The 18,878-nt window shown below is 43.6% G+C and overlaps 1 protein-coding gene across 1 annotated transcript in view; it reads left to right on the forward strand.

Annotated features, from left to right (window-relative positions):
* Positions 1–18,878, forward strand: part of ASH1L (ASH1 like histone lysine methyltransferase) — a 127,850-nt gene that overhangs the window by 72,036 nt on the left and 36,936 nt on the right.

The raw sequence follows: 18,878 nt of genomic DNA on the forward strand, positions 1-18,878 counted from the left end.
GCCTTTAAAAAGGAGGAAACTGTAGTCATCAGGGGAGAGAGATCGCCCTGACCAGGAAACTGCTGGAGCAACTCCTGAAGCCACAGGGGGAACTACTATCTAGGAGGTCTCCATCCAGTTGGCCAGATTCAGCAACCCAGCCGGAAGGACTCCTTGCAATCTTAGCCCAGAACTAAGAAGGTACTGTTGGCCCCAGGAAGAAGTTATTCTTGGGTGAGCTGAACTGCTTAATTTTCCTTTTGAGTCCCCATCAGAAGAGACTTAAGAAGGCCTGCAAAGGGCATGGATCCCCCTTACAAGGACTAAGAAATGTGAGCGTATATATAAGTCTATATAAGTCTGCCCCCGACCCCCATGTAGATAACTGGGCATGTCTGGGGTCTCCTACTGGAGGGAAAAACTAAGGAAATTCTTTAACATAGTACTTAGACTTTGTGCTGGTCCTCTGCAGAGGGGCAAATTTCACTCTTAAGAAAGCAGTGTTGATGAGCTCCAAAATATAAATAATAATACTAGTACTTATATTGCACTTTTCTACAGTAGGGACCTGATTTTCAGAGATTCTGAGTACTTGCAGCTCCTGTTGATTTCATTTGGAGATGTGAACGCTTAGCACATCTGACAATCAAGGCCTATATCTCTAAATACTTTACAAAGATGAGTAAGTATTATTATCCCCCTTTTACAGATGAAGAAACTGTCTAATTAAGCATTTATAGGTGTGCTTATCACTATAGTATCTAGAGTGGTACAGGGGAATTAGGTAACCTGTTTTAAATCTTTACAGAGTTCCCCACTTTAAGTCCTGTGCCCAGTCTTTTGACAGAAATAACATTGCTGCCATGGAAGGCTTCAAGGATAGGTGTAGAGTGGAAGAAATGTGAACCTTAAGAACTCCAAAAGGGATGTGGAGAAATTCCCACTATGGTGGTTTATTAATACAGATATTTAGAGCCAATTTTTATATCCTTTCTCACAATGAGTAGGACCTTATTCTGTAAGTAGTCCCATTGGTATCAGACTGCTCGTGAAGTAAGATATTATTCAGTGTGCATAAAGATAGTGGCATCTGGCCCATAATAATCATCTTAAAATTAAAAAAAAATTGACTAAGTCAATCACCAGTCTCTCTTTAAACTGTAAAGAGACAGCTTTGACTGTCAGTGCCATAACTGACTAAAAATGACATAACTTATCTGCAATGGCTGAGTTCTTTGCAAGTGGAATGTATTATAGTAGGGGTGGCCAACCTGTGACTCCGGAGCGCATGCGGTTCTTAGGAAGTTAATATGCAGCTCCTTGTATAGGTGCTGCCTCTGAGGCTGGAGCTACAGATGCTAACTTTCCAGTGTGCTGTGGGGTGCTCACTGCTCAACCCCCTGTTCTGCCTCAGGTCCTGCCACCGCTCCACCCCTTCTCCCAAGGCCCCTGCCCCTTCTCCTGAGCCTCCCATGTCCTCGCTCCGCCCCCCTCCCCACTAGAGCCTCCTGCGCATTACAGCTGATTGTGGCAGGCAGGAGGGGTGAGGAGACGCTGATTGGTGGGGCTGCCGGTGGGCGGGAGGCACTGGGGGCTGGAGGGGGGTTGCGGATGGGGGGATGCTGACATATTACTGTGGCTCTTTGGCAATGTTCATTGGTAAATTCTGGCTCCTTTTCAGGCTCAGGTTGGCCACCCCTGTATTACAGGATGCATCCTAGCAGGATCCTTGAAGTCAGTAACTAATTATTCTCTCTTGGACTGCATACCACCATTTTAAAAAATTACTGCTAGTATTTTGCATATCATAAGCTTCTGCAAGACTGAACTGTAAACTGAAAAGTTGTTCTTTGGTCCTGTGCAAAGCTAAAAAAGAATCCCTTATATCTGTCTTTTAAACAAACTTCTAATGTAACTGTCAACATGCACAAAATAATTTAGAAAATCAGGGTGTATGAAAATCACTATAAGACATAAATGTGATATATCCCCTTCATAATCCACACCAGAGGTTCCTGACTATGATCCAAGTTAAAAAATCCATCTCTCTTAAGCACATCTGACTTTCCTGTTTTTACTTAGAGACAGATTGTGAGCACCTTACTAACATCAGTGAGCAGTTACTTATACAAATTCATTGACTTCAGTGGAACTACTTGTGAGTAACTGCTTACGAGTGTGAGTAACGGGTTTGCAATCTGGCATCTAGTATAATAGTTTTTATTTTAAGAACCACAAGATTTTCACTGTGGTTTATTAAATTAATAGATTATTCCATGTCTTGGAATGATGGGACTGAATGTAATAGTAAATTAAATAATCCACAGAGAAGATATTCATACACTAAAGATCTCTTCATAATCATCTAATTCCCTTTTACCGCTGTCCATTATGATGTCATAAATGGATTTACCATTCTTCTCGCCAATGTACTGGTCCTTTTTTTATTATTATTATTTTTTTAAGATGGGAAACCATGGAACAATTTATCACAATATTTTTATAAGTTATTTGCTTGAATAAATGTGATCACCTTTTCTATCCCAGGACTAAGCTTCACCTATTTCCGTTTCTGCTGCAGTAAAAGTGATTAAAGGAGGACTGACATTAGGGTGACACAAGTCACCTGACAGTGGGCTTTGTCTAATCATTTCTATTGGTTGGCCCTCTTTTCTGTTCGTTTCCCCTTCCCCCTCCTCCCCCCAAAATCTTTGCTTGCTGGTTGAAACTTGAGACTTGCTCCTCCACTTCCCTTTTGCAAGTTAAAATCCTAAGCGGGAGAGGAATGATTCTCAACCCTTAGCCAGTAAACCACTTTTAATCAAATTATTAAAACAGTTTAGTAAGTAAACAATTGATAACACTCCATAAAAGAAAATTTAATTATTTCCCAATCTTATTTTCCATCTCTTGGGCAGGCATGAATTATCATTTGGAGTTGCTGCATTTATCATTAAAGCCTCTGTAGCTACTATTTGGTGTTTCATTAAAAATCATGGGACTAGTAGTTTGGGAAGGAGGAGCTGTTAATACATGTTCTTCTAGGTTTCATGTAACTTTACCCATACGCATGTTTTTTTGGCTGTAAAAACGTCATGGTTTGGGAACAAGAATGCAACTGTTATAATGGAACAGCACCCTCTAGTGATGGTACAGTTAAGTGCTTGTCCATGTTTCCACTAGAAGCCACTGTCTGCATTCTTTTTTCCAATGTGGTATCAATCACTTATTCCCTTTTGCTCTTTACATTATCCGACTTCAGAGATTTTGGCATCTCTAAAACTGGTTTCCCACACTGCAGTGTGAGAGGACAATTGCAATAGCTGCAGCTCTGCTGAGCTTTGTCATTTCTGTTTGGAGCCTCTCCCTGGATCAGTTATGGGCCAACAGTTAAAAGATAGCAGAGAAAATGTTCGTAGTGCCATTGAAAGCTGTAGCCTGCCATTGCAGGGGTAAGGTCTGCATTCATTTCTCTGCCTCTGCTGTCTATGCTTAGGGAATTTGAATTACACAGGTTGCCCCTGTAGGATCCCACTCTTACAACTCAACTAGGTGTAGAGGTTTTCTTACAGTAGGCTGAAGAAAGCCCAGATATGCAGTGCAGTGCATCAATGGAACATGATTCCTGGGAAGAGAACCAAGAATTAAAGGGATGTTATCTAAGATCTACCTCAGCCTCTCTCTATTTCCTAGGGTGGTTTTACTGCCTGGGATAGCAGGTGTGGTATTAGTGTACAAGTGGGCTTTCCCCAGTCTTCAACTAGCACTGGAAAAATAATAAAGGCTTTTTGCTGATGAGATGCATCCTTATTTGATATGTCCAGAAAGCATAGACTTGGGGATCTTATCTATATTGGGGCTCAATATAGAAGATGAGCACCTAAGGCCTCTCCTCCTCAAAGAAAGAGGTACTTGCTTCAGATTTTATCTGAAGCTCCCAAAACTTTAAAAACTTTAAAAAGTCTCTGAAAATACAAGTATTACTCTTTACACCCTTATGAGACAGATAAAAAAGTTCAGTGTGCCTGTGCAAGCCAGAGGACTTGAAAACAAAGTAAGATTGTGGAGAGCAATCACTGCTATTCACCCAACAGTGGCTTTTGTGGAGGAGTTCAGAGTCTCTCCCGTCTTCCTTCCCTAATTATATTTAATAATTGTTTTAGCTCCTGGGGGAAAATAGTTACTGCGGAATACCTCTTCTGATGGAAATTTTGGGTCAATACCTTATGCAAGAGATGTTCTTCCTACCTTCGGAGTAATGTTCCTCTGGGGATAGTATTGAAAATATATAAATATTAACTAATATAAGCCAAGATTCTAAGGTCAGAATACCTGATGGATCTACAATTTTCTAGCTTTTTGTTATGTGCCTGCTGGTTTCTTCGAAGTTGCTTAATGCTCTTGGACTTAATGTCCTGAACAAGGCAGTAAATATCATAGACAAGAGATCTCTTCAGCTCATGACATGGATAACAGAGTTATCATCCAAAATAAGAACAATAAACAGTTTTTCTCTTCTCTAAAGGAAGTTCTGAGTTAAGGTCTGATGGATATAGCATATCTTAAAGATTACCATCCTACCTCTGCTTGAAACCCTTGGAAATATGTGTGCTCATGACGCCTCCTTTAAATTGTTTGTTTGCAGAATTGCAGCCCTCCTTAGTTTTAGTGTCTTGTCCCCATGCTCCTGGGACTATTTCCTTTCTTGGGAACAGATGAAAGAATGCTGTGATGGACAAATGGCTGTGGGCAGTCTCCTTGTGACGCTGCCAGCCATACCTCCAGCTGCACAGCAATAGATCATCTTCTTGTTGTGCTGCCACCACAGCTATTTTGCCCATACCAAAAGAAAACATAACCTCCTTTTTAAGTCTAAATAAATTCTGTGAAAGCTTAACTGCAGCATGAATTTTATTTTAAGATTCACTTGTGTGTCTTTAAACTATATATGATTCCTTTTGTTTTTACTGAAGTTCTTTAATATTGCATCACAGTCATCATGTTTGTCATGGCAAAGCTTTACTTTTGACCAGAGACTGAAGTTGGACTGTGTAATGGATTGCACTCACCTCATGCAAGAGCCCCCTGGTTGAGTGCGTCTGTGCCTGCAGTTTTTTTCTCCGCTCACAGTGCCCCTGTCATCCGCTGCACTTGTCAGGCAGGTCTTTGGTGCCTCAGCCCTCCGGCTGAGTCACAGTCTGTCCATGTACAAAACAAATGAACCTCTTCCGGGGTACACAGTCCAAAACATCCTTAGTATCCTGCAACCCTCACTGGGCTCAGTCTTCAACAGTCCAACAGGGCCCATCACAGTACCCTCGCATGGTCCAGCTGGGCTTCAAGGTTCCTACTTTGGTATTGAGCGGCGTTCCTAGGGCTTCCTCCCTGGGGGCTCCTTGCCTCTCCTTAAGTCCTCAGTGATCCCAGCCTTCCTGCTGAGCCATCCCTCTTAGAATCAATCACAGAATATTAGGGTTGGAAGAGACCTCAGGAGGTCATCTAGTCCAATCCCCTGCTCAAAGCAGGACCAACACCAACTAAATCATCCCAGCCAGGGCTTTGTCAAGCCGGGTCTTAAAAATCTGTCAGGATGGAAATTCCACCACCTTCCTAGGTAACCCATTCCAGTGCTTCATCACCCTCCTAGTAAAATAGTGTTTCCTAATATCCAACCTAGACCTCCCCCACTGCAACTTGAGACCATTGCTTCTTGTTCTGTCATCTGCCACCACTGAGAACAGCTTGCTCTAACCTCTTTGGAACCCCCCCTTCAGGTATTGAAGGCTGCTATCAAATCCCCCCTCACTCTTCTCTTCTGCAGACTAAATAACCCCAGTTCCCTCAGCCTCTCCTCGTAAGTCATGTGCTCCACCCCCCTAAACATGTTCGTTGCCTTCTGCTGGACTCTCTCCAATTCATCCACATCCCTTCTGTAGTGGGGGGACCAAAACTGGACACAGTACTCCAGGTGTGACCTCACCAGTGCCGTATAGAGCAGAATAATCACTTCCCTCGATCTGCTGGCAATGCTCCTACTAATACAGCTCAATATGCCATTGTCCTTCTTGGCAACAAGGGCACACTGCTGACTCATATCCAGCTTCTCATCCACTGTAATCCCCAGGTCCTTTTCTGCAGAACTGCTGCTTAGCCAGTCAGTCCCCAGCCTGTAGCGGTGCATGGGATTCTTCCTTCCTAAAGTGCAGGAATCTGCACTTGTCCTTGCTGAACCTCATCAGATTTCTTTTGGCCCAATCCTCCAATTTGTCTAGATCCTTCTGTATCCTATCTCTGCCTTCCAGCGTATCTACCTCCCCCCCCCAGCTTAATGTCATGTGCGGACTTGCTGAGGGTGCAATTCATCCCATCATCCAGATCATTAATAAAGATGTTGAACAAAACTGTCCCCATGACCGACCCCCAGGGCACTCCGCTTGATACCGTCTGCCAACTAGACATCAAGCCATTGATCACTACCCGTTGAGCCCGACAATCTAGCCAGCTTTCTATCCACCTTATAGTCCATTCATCCAATCCATACTTCTTTAACTTGCTGGCAAGAATACTGTGGGAGATCGTATCAAAAGCTTTGCTAGAGTCAATATATATCACATCCACCGCTTTCCCAATATCCACAGAGCCAGTTATCTCATCACAGAAGGCAGTCAGGTTGGTCAGGCATGACTTTCCCTTGGTGAATCCATGTTGACTGTTCCTGATCACCTTCCTCTCCTCCAAGGCTTCAAAATGGATTCCTTGAGGACCTGCTCCATGGTTTTGCTGGGGACTGAAGTGAGGCTGACCAGTCTGTAGTTCCCCGGGTTCTCTTTTTTCCCTTTTTTAAATATGGGCACTATATTTGCCCTTTTCCAATTGTCCGGGACCTTCCCTGATCGCCACGAATTTTCAAAGATAATGGCCCATGGCTCTGCAATCACATCAGCCACTCCCTCAGCACCCTTGGATGTCTTATATCCGGACCTATGGACTTGTGCATGTCCAGTTTTTCTAAATAGTCCTTAACCTGTTCTTTCACCACTGAGGGTTGCTCACCTCCTCCCCAAACTGTGTTGCCCAGTGCAGCAGTCTGGGAGCTGACCTTGTCTGTGAAGACCAAGGCAAAAAAAGCATTGAGTACTTCAGCTTTTTCCACATCATCTGTCACTATGTTGCCTCCCCCATTCAGTAAGGGTCCCACACTTTCCCTGACCACCTTCTTGTTCCTAACATACCTGTAAAAACCCTTTTTGTTACCCTTCACATCCCTTGCTAGCTGCAACTCCAGTTGTGCCTTGGCCTTCCTGATTACACCCGTGCATGCTCTAGCAATATTTTTATACTCCTCTGTAGTCATCTGTCCAAATTTCCACTTCTTGTAAGCTTCCTTTTTGAGTTTAAGCTCACCAAAGATTTCACTCTTGGACTCACTTCACTGCCCACAGCTCCCCACTGAGTCAGTCCCAGTGCAGTCCCCTTCCTTGGGTTGCCACAATTCTAATTCTCTTCCTTAGGGCGTAGCCACTTCCCCTAGTGCAGGGGTAGGCAACCTATGGCATGCGTGCCAAAGGTGGCACGCGAGCTGATTTTCAGTGGCACTCACACTGCCCGGGTCCTGGCGGCTCTGCATTTTAATTTAATTTTAAATGAAGCTTATTAAACATTTTAAATACCTTATTTACTTTACATACAACTATAATTTAGTTATATATTATAGACTTATAGAAAGAGACCTTCTAAAAATGTTAACTGTATTACTGGCACATGAAACCTTAAATTAGGGTGAACAAATGAAGACTCGGCACACCACTTCTGAAAGGTTGCTCACCCCTGCCCTAGTGGCCGGAGGGTGGAGGGGAGACCCAGTCCCACCCACTGCTCCGGGTCGCGACCCTGGGACCTTTTAAGTATAGCAGCCTCGTGCTGTGTCCCTTTACTAATTGCTGCTCTATGGTTCCCTGGGCCACTTCCTTGTAGCCCATTTTTGAGTCCCAGCAGCCAGCCAGAAGCTCCTTCCTCACTCCCCTGGTCCCTCCCAGTAACTACCTGCTTAGTCCCAGCAGAGAACCAAGAGCTCTTCTCTGGCTCTCACGATCCCTGACAGCAACTGTTCTGTCCATCCCTTTCAGCCCCTGCAGCCACATGCACAGTCATCGGAGATTTTTGCCTTAGTGGTGTCCGTAAGGTTGGCTGTAGTGCCCTCTTGAGTGCTGCGTTCATGCGTTGGTATATTAGACGCTGCCAACCCTATGCCCTCTCAGTTCCTTCTTAATACCTGTGACGGTTGGTTGGAGCGCCTTGTCTTGCATTGCAAGAGCGTTAGCTGTTCTTACGTCCATTGTTCTGTCTCCTTTATTGTTAGCTGATAGGTACTTAGACCTTTAAATTAAGTATTAGAGTAATTGTTTAGGAGTTAGAATCCCAGCTGGGACCTTGTCTCAGAATGGGGCATGCCCTGTTCCCTAGGCTTTAACCCATGTTCATCGTGCAGCTGGCCAGTGCCCATTAGTGACCCCCACGAGAGCTGTTCAGAGTATTTGGGGTTGTCCCACAGAAAGGATAAGTGCAAGATCTGCAAAAACTTTTGCCCTCAAACTCAGAAGGAGCGGGATATCCGCTTGAGGGCCCGCCTCATGGAGGCTGCGCTTCATCCTACCTCGGAGCCCTCTCGATCAGACTCCACGCCCAGCATCTCAGCATCGGCACGCAGTGCACCACCGGCACCAGAATCCTCCCAGCACTATTCCCCCTTCCCAGTGCCTAAGAAGTGGTTGAAGTCAACTGGCCTGCCAGCACCACAGAAAAAGGGGGCTTTTGGCAAAGGGCCTGTGTCAGGCCACGTGCCTGCCCCAGAACTGCTCAGGAGTATCGCTGCGGTTGGACCCCCTAGTCCAGAGCGAAGGTAATCATCATAGCACCGGCCTGGCTGCACCAGCACTGGTTCTGCATGCTGCTGGACCTCTTGGTGGATGTTCTGTTATGGCTGCCGCTCAGGCTGGACCTGCTGTCCCAAAACCACGGTAGTCTTCTGCATCTGAACCTGGCAGCGCTGCACCTGATGGCTTGGCTGCTGCATGATTAAATGCAGAGGAGCAGGAGTGCTTGGCCGCTGTCCGGCAGGTCCTGCAGGGCAGCAGAAAGCCCTCCACCGGAGTGACCTACCTGGCCAAATGAAAGCGGTTCGCTTATTGGACTTCGGCTAAAGGTATTTGGCCCGAGCAGGCCTCTCTCCTTTTGATCCTGGACTACTTTCTGCATCTCAAGATCCAAGGCCTGTCCCTTTCCTCTATCAAGGTCCACTTGGCCGCTATTTCAGCCTTCTGTCCGCCACTCAAGGGTAGGTTGGTTTTCGCCCTGGACATGACTGCCAGGTTCCTCAAGAACCTCAAGTGCCTCTACCCGCAAGTCCGGGATCCCATTCCTCAGTAGGACCTGAATCTTGTGCTGTCACGCCTCATAGGACCCCCCTTCAAGCCTCTGGCTTCCTGCTCTCTCCTTCTCTTGTCCTGGAAGGTCGCGTTCTTAGTTGCAATAATGTCCGCCCGCTGAGTCTCCGAGATTAGGACGCGTACTTCGGAACTGCCCTACACAGCCTTCTACAAAGACAAGGTCCAGGTGCAGCCACACCCAGCTTTCCTGCCCAAGGGGGTCTCGCAGTTTCATATGGGCCAGGACATTTACTTACCTGTCTTTTTTCCAAAGCCGCATAAATTGGAGGAGGAGCGTAGATTGCATTCCCTAGATGTCCTTCTACATTGAAAGGACCAAGCCTTTCTGCACGTTGAAGCAATTGTTCGTCACGGTGGCCAACAGAATAAAAAGTCATCCAGTGTCCGCTCAGAGAATTTCTTCTTGGATCACTGCCTGCATTCGCTGCTGCCCCAGCCAGGTTTAGGTGCCACCTCTGGCAATTGTCACCACCCACTCAACCAGAGTACAAGCCTCGTCGGCAGCTTTCCTAGCCCAAGTGCCTATCCAGGACATCTGGGGGGCAGCCATCTGGTCGTCCGTCCACAGGTTCATGTCCCATCATGCACTTAGCCAGCAGGCCCGGGATGATGCTGGCTTCGGTAGAACAGTACTGCAAACTGCTAGACTGTGAATTCTGAGCTAACCTCTGAGGATACTGCTTGTGAGTCACCTAGAATGGAATTGACGTGAGCAAGCACTCAAAGAAGAAAAAATGGTTACCTTCCTTTCGTAACTGTTCTTGCTCATGTCCATTCCATTACTCACCCTCCTACCCCTCTGTCAGAGTTGCCAGGAAGAAGGAACTGAGAGGGCGTAGAGTCGACAATGCCTAATATACCACTCGAAGGCACTACAGCCGACCCTACGGATACCGCTAAGGCAAAAATCTCCAACAACTGTGGGCCTGTGCGCACACACACCTAGAATGGAATGGACATGAGCAACACATCTCGAAGAACAACAGTTACGAAAAAGTAGGTAACTGTTTTTTCTTTTACTTTGATTTTCCCCTTGGCGTAACAAAATGTGGCTACAGGTTTCTTCAAGTTTCACTTTGCTGCCTACAGAGTTCTAAACCATGGGAAGTAAGGGAAGACAGTAGTGGAAGAGAGTGAGAAAGGAGAAAAACAGAAATGGAGAAGATAACAGGTTAAAGACCATAAAGAAGGGGAAGTAGGAGTAAAATAAAACAGCATTTCTGGTTGCATTACCCTAACCATCTGTCTGGGACTAGGGGGGTTCTAGAGGCCTCACATTCAACCCTTGAAGATCACCAAGTGCTTCATGCCGGCTACAGCAGCTGCTCTGACTAACTACTGCTGATGGCTTTGAAGAGAGTCCCATTTAGTCCACTGCTGAGAAGAATGGTAACTGCAAGGTAGAAGGTCCCAAGTATCAGAGGTAGCCGTGTTAGTCTGTATCCACAAAAACAACAAGGAGTCCGATGGCACCTTAAAGACTAACAGTTTTATTTGGGCATAAGCTTTCGTGGGTAAAAAACCCTTACCCAAGGGGTTTTTTACCCACGAAAGCTTATGCCCAAATAAATCTTAGTCTTTAAGGTGCCACCGGACTCCTCGTTGTTTTTGCAAGGTAGAGATTTTATATTTATCCACAAAGAAGCAAAGCAAATTGTGGGAGGGGATGATAGAGGAATCATCCCTTCGGTACCCCTGATTATATTTTTACTTAGCTACATCTGAAAAAGTCATTTCCACAGATTCCCATCAAAGCTGTTCTGTTGTAACTGTCATGGGGAATCATTTCCCTGGTGGCTGTAGAAAAGTTATCTGGGCCCTAATCTAGTGCTCATGTCTGTGAAGGAAAATGGGTGTGGCGTGTGCTGCCTGTTTGGAGAGTCCCCAATCTGTAATGCTCGCCTTCAGCTAGAATAGTTCTTTGTACTCACTTACTGGGGGAAATACTTCATAAAGTGTAAGGCATGGAAATAATTAGATGCTTGTCCTCATCAATAACATGCAGCAGATTGGCTCCTCAGGCATTTGTATCAGTGACTGTGAGAACACAGTCAGCTCTGTGCTGGGAATTCCTACTGCACTTACCATCTGTAGTGAGGTTTATCTGTTTACTAAACTTCGACGTTTGGTCCAAAAAGAAAACTGACTCTCCCCTGATAAAACCATCTCTACAGAAAGCAGCCCAATTGGCACCCAGGGAACCCTACTTTTGAGTTTCTGAGATGCCATCATTTTGCCTTTGTGAAGTGAAAGAGAGAAGCCTTCCCATAAAGATCATTGATATAAACAAAAACAAAACCTTCATTTCCTCCCACAAACTCCTACCTAACATAACTCATTGTCTTTTGTCGTCCCAGTGTGAACATGTGGGCATATTGCTGTTGACTTATGCAACACATTCTCCTGATGTATGGTGTTACGAGAGACTTTCCTTTGAACTCACTTGTACCGTATTTATGTTTATAAAACTTGAACCTGGACTCCCATTATTTGTGGCTTCTCATCCTTGACGTTGTGTTTAACTTTCCTTTTCATTAAAATTCACCCTTACCAAGATAACTCATCCAGATCTTGCACCCTTTCCAAGTCAGTAGTGTTTGCACCTAATGTTAACCCTTTAGAAACTGCAGAGAAACAGGCACAAATTTTTATATAAGTAAAAATTTATCTTCTCCTTAGAGTATCCTCCATTTGTGTGTAATATCTGAACTGCCAAACCAGAATTTCATGAAGTCCAATATCCTATCTGTATTACTGGAGAGTACTATGTGCTTCAGAGGAAGGGCTAGAATCTCCAGAATCAACATTACAGAATAATCTTCTCCTATACTTCAGTTGGTAGTTGTCTTATGCCCTGAAGCAGGACTATTTATATGTATATATGTTTTATCATATATAATGTAATTGAAGTTGGTCTCACTATCCATATAAATGTCTAATCTTTTTCTTTTTTAAAAAATCTACTAAAGCCTTAGCCTCAGTGGGATTTTGTGGCAATGAGTTTTATGGGCTAATTGATTTCTGTGTAAAAAAGTATTTCCTTGCACCTGTTTTAAATTTATTCCCTTTCATTTTCCTTGGCTATCCCCATGTTCTTATATTATGAGATGGTAAAGTGTGCCATACAATTTACCTTTCTCATGCCATTCATTATTTCATATACTTTTATCATGTTCCCTTTTACTCATCTTCTTTCTAAACTAAACAACTCTAATATTTACAGTGGCTTCTCATATAGAAGTCTTTCCAGGCCTTTAATAATTTTGGCCTTCTGTCTCTTGTACCCTTTTAATTTCTACTGCATCTTTTTTGAGAAATAGTTGACCAGAACTGAACACAGAACTAGAGATCAGGGCATGCCATCTATTTGTATAACGGCATCATCACCTTTTTCAGAATTATTTTTCTGTAGCAACCTAGCATTTTGTTTGCTTTATTAACCACCACTGCACTTTAAACAGAAGCTTTCACTGATCTATGCCCACTGGTGCTCAGTTGTTTTTCCAAAATGGTTACATTTAATATAAAGCAGTGGTTCTCAAACTTATTTGATCGCCCCTCCCCCGTTATTTGTGTCTGTAGTCATTTATGTCCCCCCAACCCCAAGTACACATACTGCCATCCAGCTCTGAAACAGAGCGGAGAGCAGCAGCTGCTATCTGGGCAGCCAGCTCTGAAGGCAGCTCCACAGCAGCAGCAGTGCAGAAGTAAGGGTGGTAATGTAAAAAGATATTTGTGAATATCATTTTTCACAGCAGACTTAGTGCCCCATTGCCACCCTTAGTTCTACGTTGCTGCTGACACTCTGGGGCTGAAACCCGCAGCTTGCTGCCTCCAGGTGAGGAATAGGGCAGGAGAGGAGGAGAGCCTGAGCCCAGGCTGCCTCCCAGTGAGGGATTGAGCGGGGGGGTGGGAGGAGAGCCCAAGCCTGGGTAGCAGGGCTCTGTCTGTCTCCATTATCCCCATCTCCTGGGTGTGCACAGCCCTTCTGTACAAGCTCCCAACATCCAGGGCTGACAGCCAGAGCTCTTCACACACACACAAAAAAGCACACAGCTGACGCCTTCCTTGACATATGCCCATGCCTCCCTTCAGAGGCCACCCCATAGTTTGAGAACCGCTGATTTAGAGAGTAAGGTGCATGAATAGTTGAAATTATTGCTTCTAATTTAAATTATTAAATTTGTCAACACTGAGTTTCATCTGCCATTGCTGGCCACCCACCATCCTTAGTTTGGTCCCTCTGGAGTTCCTCAAAGTCTTCTTCAGTTTTGACTCTCCTAAATAATCTTGTGCAATTTGCAAACATTGCCATCTCACTGTTGAGCCTCTTTTCTACGTCATTAGTAAATATACTGTATTAAAAGCCCATCTTGTCACACGGATATAATTTGTACAGTCAGCTAATTTGCATGCAGCAATTTCATTGGTTGTGCAAGTAGATTTATGTTGATTTATGCAGGTGGAGAATGAGGAGCATCTTCTGTGGTGAGGGGCTATATGTGTTTGGGGTTACTATGCATGCTGGTTTTGTTGTATTGGTGGTTTTGAGGAACTCTGGCAATTGGGCCAAGAAATCCACCACCTGTGTTGTCTCCCTCATACAACCAATGAAATTGTTACACACAAATTAGCTAAAAATTAGCTATAGGGTAAGGGTGGTGATTGGTTGAGTTACTTCTGATATCACAGTGGTCTAGGCTGCTTGGCATGGTATAGCTACATGTCTTATTGTAGCTGAAACTCCATGCTGTCTCAGGGTGTCGACTGTAAAGTCAAAATGGCTGAGAATTTAATAATTTGACGGAAACAGAATACAAACCTCAGTGATGTTTGAACAAGATGATAAATCTAAAAAACAGAGCTCTCAACCATCCTTGTAGCTGTTTCCATCACTTCACACTGACTCAACAGACATTCTAGGCTTCAGAGTGACACACAGTGCCAATCCTGGAACCTTCTTATAGAGATTTTAAAAAAACACAGGTTCTAGTCTGGGAGTACGTCTATACTTCCCTCTGGGTCCGGCGATAAGCAATCGATCTTCTGGATTCGATTTATCGCGTCTTGTCTAGACGCGATAAATCGATCCCGGAAGTACTCGCCGTCGATGCCGGTACTCCTGCTCCGCGCGAGGAGTACGCAGAGTCGACGGGGTAGCCTGCCTGCCGCGTCTGGACCCGCGGTAAGTTCAAACTAGGGTACTTCGCCTTCAGCTATGTTATTCACGTAGCTGAAGTTAAGTATCTTAGTTCAAAGTGGGGGGTTAGTGTGGACCAGGCCTGGAACTTTGGGGCATCCCACTGCTAATTTTTGCCAGGTTGAAAATTCATAATTTATCCTACTCTTTTTGTTTTCTGACTCAGCCAATTTCTGCTCACTGACCCTATGCCCACTTAGCTTCCTGAATAATCTCTTGAGTGAGTCTTTATTTGAAGACTTTCTGAAAGTCCAGATAAATTGTAATTCAGTCCTCCTTTATCTATTATTTTGTTCACACACTCAGAGAATTCTATTATATTGGAGAGACACATTTTATCCCTTTATTTAAGCCAGGCTGGTTTGTCCCTATCCTATTATTTTTCATGCAGGTGTTTTATAATTCTGTCTTTAATTATCCATTCACTCAGTTTACCTGGTACTGCAGGTAAAGCAGAGTATATTTTCTACCCTCCACTCATCTGGCACAGCAGCTGTTATAATGAAAAATTGCATATTTTTGTTAGCAACTCAGACCCTTCTTAAGTTCCTTGTACTCTGGTTATTTTTACCTGTAAAACACTGTGCATACCTGTGGCACTATATATATAATAAGAAAATATACTGAAACTGTTTGACTCTTGTATTTTCATATTAAATAATAATAATAATAATTAATAATGCTTTGCACTTATAAAGCACCTTTCATCCAAGAATCTCCAAGCATATTAAAAAGGTGGGTAAATTTTATACCCTTTATACAGGTGGGGAAAGTAACGCACCTTTTGCAGGTCCTCTTTAAGAAGTTAGTGGCAGAGCCTCTGGCATCTTTATTTTATATGATGTTTGATACAGTAAGGATTATTGGTGATTGGAGGAAAGCAGATGATATGCCAATTTTTGAAAAAGCTTGCAAGGGAGAGCTGTTAACTGCAGACCAATAACTGAATTCTGTCTGAGAGAACGTTGGAATGGTTTATTAGGGAAGAAATTGTGCATCACTTAGCTTAAAATTCACAAGTTCAGTATGAATATATCATATCAAACAATACAGTATTTGATGTCCAATGACTCACTTGTGCCTATGTGCTCCAAGGGATCTTCAGGTAGCATTTTACCACCAAGAGGAGTTTTAGGTCTCTTGGAGCTCCCCATCCTCAAGGGAGCAGTATATGCTCAGCTTGACTTGCTAGTGTGCAAAAAAGTGAACCCCCCACGGGTGGTGCTGCAAGGAGTAGTCCTTGCAACTGAGGGAAGTCCATGGACAGCATTGTGGCTGGGTTCTGTTCTGGGGAATGAAAAGGTTGGGGAGGCTCTTGAACATAGGTGCAGTGGCTGGTCACAGTCTTGCCCCAAATGAAATGAAAACAGGAGAGGTAGTTGACATGATGGAGGCTATAATGATTTCACTGGGTACTTGTGATGTGGAAGATGTTTTTCAGTCTCAGGAAACTTGCATGTATATGAAGATATCTAACCAAAATATGGAATTCATTATAAGTTAGATGACACAGAGAAAGGAAGTGGGTGAAGGTTGGTGGTGTGTAATACTAATGAATGCTAAAAGAAAACCAACATGATGTTGGGCTACATACATCATAAGTAAACTAGGGAAATGTGGTCTAAGTGAAATTACTATAAGGTGGGTGCAAAATTGGTTGAAAGACCATACACAGAGTAGTTATCCAAGGGTTCACTGTGAAACCTGGAGGACACATCAGATCACAGGGGTCTGTCTTGGGTCCAGTACAATTCAGTATTTTTATTAACTGCTTGGAGGACTGGAAGGGACCTCAAGAAGTCATCTAGTCCAGTCCCCTATGCTGAGACAGGACCAAGTAAACCTCCTAAACCATTTCTGACAGGTGTTTGTTCAGTCGGTTCCCAAAAACCTCCAATGATGGGAATTCCACAACCTCCCTTGGAAGCTTATTCCAGAACGTAACCACCCTTATAGTTAGAAAGCTTTTCCTAATATTTAACCTAAATCGCTCTTGCTGCAGATTAAGCCCATTACTTCCTTTTTATCTTCAGTGGACATGGAGAACTATTGATCACCATCCTCTTTATAGCAGACCTTAACATATTTGAAGACTGTTCTCAGATCCCACTTCAGTCTTCTTTTATCGAGACTAAACATGTCCTGTTTTGTTTTGTTTTTTCATCTTTTCTCGGAGGTCAGATTTTCTAAACCTTATCATTTTTGTTGGTCACCTTTGGACTCTTTCCACTCGGTCCACATCTTTCCAGAAGTGTGGTGCCCAATACTCCAGCTGAGGCCTCACTAGTGCTGAGTAGAGCAAGACAGTAACCTCTAGTACAGGGATCAGCAGCCTTTCAGAAGTGGTGTGCCGGGTCTTCATTTATTCACTTTGATTTAAGGTTTCGTGTGCCAGTCATACATTTTAACGTTTTTAGAAGGTCTCTTTCTATAAATCTATAATATATTACTAAACTATTGTTGTATGTAAAGTAAATAAGGTTTTTTAAATGTTTAAGAAGCTTCATTTAAAATTAAATTAAAATGCAGGGCCCCCTGGACTGGTGGCCAGGACCTGGGCAATGTGAGTACCGCTGAAAATCAGCTTGCGTGCCACCTTCGGCACGCGTGCCATAGGTTGCCTACCCCTGCTCTAGCATCTTACATACAACACTCTTGTCAGTACACTTCCAAATATTAGCCTTTTCCACAACTCCTTCACATTGTTGACTCATTCAATTTGTGATCCACTGTAACCACCAGATCTTTATCAATGGTACTACCACCTACCCAATTATTTCCCATTTTGTAATTGTGCATTTGATTTTTCCTTCCTAAGTGAAGTACTTTGCACTTGTCTTTATTGAATTTCATGTTATGGATTTCAGACCAATTTTCCAATTGTCAGGGCAGTTTTGAATTCTAATCCTGTCCTCCAAAGTGCTTGCAACCCATCCCAGCTTGGTGTCATCTGCAAGTTTGATAAGCATACTCTCTACTTCATTATCCAAGTAATTAATTATAATATTTAATAGTATCAGACCCAGGACTGACCTCTGTGGGGCCCCACTAGATACACCCTCACAGTCTGGCAGCAAACCATTGATAACTACACTTTTTGACTATGGTCTTTCAACCAGTTGTGCACCACCTTGTGGTAATTTCACTTAGGCCACATTTCCCTAGTTTGCTTATGAGAATGTCACATGGGACTGTGTCAGAAGACTTACTAAAATCAACATATAGTACATCATCTGCTTCCACCTTATCCACTAGGCCAGTTACACTGTCAAAAAATAATGATGTAGAAGCAAATGCATAAATGAGTTTGAAGCGAAGTTGGATATATACTTGGAATTAAGTAACAAATGTAAGTGTATCTAGTAGGTAGAACAATGGACTGGGAGTGATGGGACTTCAGTTCCATTCCTGCATCTGCCCCTGATTCAGTGTGTGATATTGGGAAAGTTGCTTAATCTGTGCCTCAGTTTCCTCGTCTATAGGATGGGGATCATCCTAATTTTTTCTCAAGTAATAAAGTGCTTGGATGAAAGGCACTAAGAGCTAAGTACAATAATAATGTAAAAGAGGGGGAGGAATGGTTCTGTGCATAAGGCACTGGCTTGGGACTTCATGTTCACTTCCCTGCTCTGCCATAGACTTCCTCTGTGACCTTGGCAAGTCACTTAATCTCTCTGTCTCAATTCTCCATATGTAGAATTGAGTTCATACTTTTTCCCACCTTTTTGTTTTTCTTATTTATTTCGGTCCCAAACCTGCAAAAACCCATGCACATGCTTAACTTTATGCCTTCCCTACCCAGCCCTCCATACTGTTTCGCAACCCCGATGTGGCCCTCGGTCCAAAAAGTTTGCCCACTTCTGCTTTAAACTCTAGTATCAATGTCAAGTTGGGTTTTTTTAATTGATGACTAAACATTCCATTTTCTGATTGAGTACCCGTTAAATACTATGCCATGGTATGTTCTTTAAAAAATTTTCTTTAAATAAAAGTTCGAATTTTTCTGTCTCCCTGTTCATGTTTAGATGGGCCTGTTGAGCATGCCTTAGATCTACAATACCAAATGTGCTCAGACTCACTTCTTTCCCTCCCCTTTTCCTCTGCTGGTTTTCTGTCTGTTTAGTTTCAGCTCTTCTGCTGTTTTACTGGTTAACAACCTCTTGAAGGGTTTGGAGGAGGGCATATGCAGTCAATAAAACAATGAAACTGACTATACACAAAATGCTATCAAATGCACTAACTAAGCAAACTGA

The sequence above is a fragment of the Trachemys scripta genome, chromosome 16 (genome assembly GCF_013100865.1).
Source record: "Trachemys scripta elegans isolate TJP31775 chromosome 16, CAS_Tse_1.0, whole genome shotgun sequence".
NCBI classification, from domain to species: Eukaryota; Metazoa; Chordata; order Testudines; family Emydidae; genus Trachemys; species Trachemys scripta.